Here is a 1,334-nt window from a genome sequence, read left to right on the forward strand (position 1 = left end):
AGAATTTGCACTGTACATGACCTACTTGATTCTTATTTTTCTCAGTCCCTTCCCCTCCCTTCAACCCATCTTCTCCTCATTTACAAAAGATTTGTTTCCATTTTTTCCTTCTATTTTCTTTGTTTTTCTTGTCTCTACTTTCCTTTTCCCCTACCCCTACCCTTGTTTTTGTTCTTATTTCAACACTATGTCCCCATTTCCCAATACCTATTATATATTTTGACTGTTATTTATGCTTTCAGCTTCTCGCACCAGAAAAAAATAGTAATATTTAAATAAAAGTATCTGATTTATTTCACCTAAGAGTATGATCACCCACTTACCTGGAACTATCTCTATATCTCTATATCTATTTATCATCTATCTATCTATCTATCTATCTATCTATCTATCTTTCTATCTTTCTATCTATTCCATTCATTAGTTGGTGGCTGATGGTCATTTGGGATGTTTCCAAGATTTTGCTATTACAAACTGTGCTGCCATAGACATGGATGTGTATAACCCATGTTAAAAACTTCTGTTTCTCCTTCTTATTAGAATAGAGATGTGAACACATAGTTTACAGTCATCAGGTTCAAACAACCAAATATTTTAGTGCCAACTGCAAGGCTTTTTAAATCTTATTTCAGACTTCCAGGAAGATGACAGAGTGGTAAACAGCAGAGAAAGATCCTCCCTGAGAGTTGCCATTCAGATGCTGGAATATAGAACTGTGAGGAAGATAACAAGAAAGGAAGTAGGTCCCCCAGGCCCGGAAAAAATCTGAAGAAAGGAGAGAAACTTCACTGAAGAGCCTGAGGTGTCTTCTCCCTAAGTTTGAACTCAGTGCATGAGAGGAGTGATTCAAAGCTGCAGGCATAAGGTAACAGCTGGCAAGACCAAAGGCCTTCATAGAGAGGAGCATCAGTGGAAGGGAACAGGATATGGAGGACCTCACTAACTGGTAGTGAGTGCTGTGGAATAGGACATCTCATGGGAGAGGGCAATTGGCCAAGGTGATATCTTGGAAAAGGACTGACTGAGCTCAGAATATGAAACAGAAGCTGGGTTCATCTAGCAGCCCTCAACTGAATTAAAGCCACAGAGGGTACACTGATAGCCACAGGCTGAGCAGGTTTAGTCCTATGCTCAAAGTGAGAAGCCAGCCTAAGCTGAAAGGGAAATAAAGGTGAGGGCTAACTGAGATTAACTACTATCTCAGCATCAAGCTAAAGCTATTGTACTGGGACAAAGCAACACATCTGGATTCTGTCTCCACTTATTACCTACCAGTGACAGCAGAAACAAAATCTCTCTCTCTCTCTCTCTCTCTCTCTCTCTCTCTCTCTCTC

The sequence above is a fragment of the Octodon degus genome, unplaced genomic scaffold (genome assembly GCF_000260255.1).
Source record: "Octodon degus isolate 3935 unplaced genomic scaffold, OctDeg1.0 scaffold00062, whole genome shotgun sequence".
NCBI lineage: Eukaryota > Metazoa > Chordata > Mammalia > Rodentia > Octodontidae > Octodon > Octodon degus.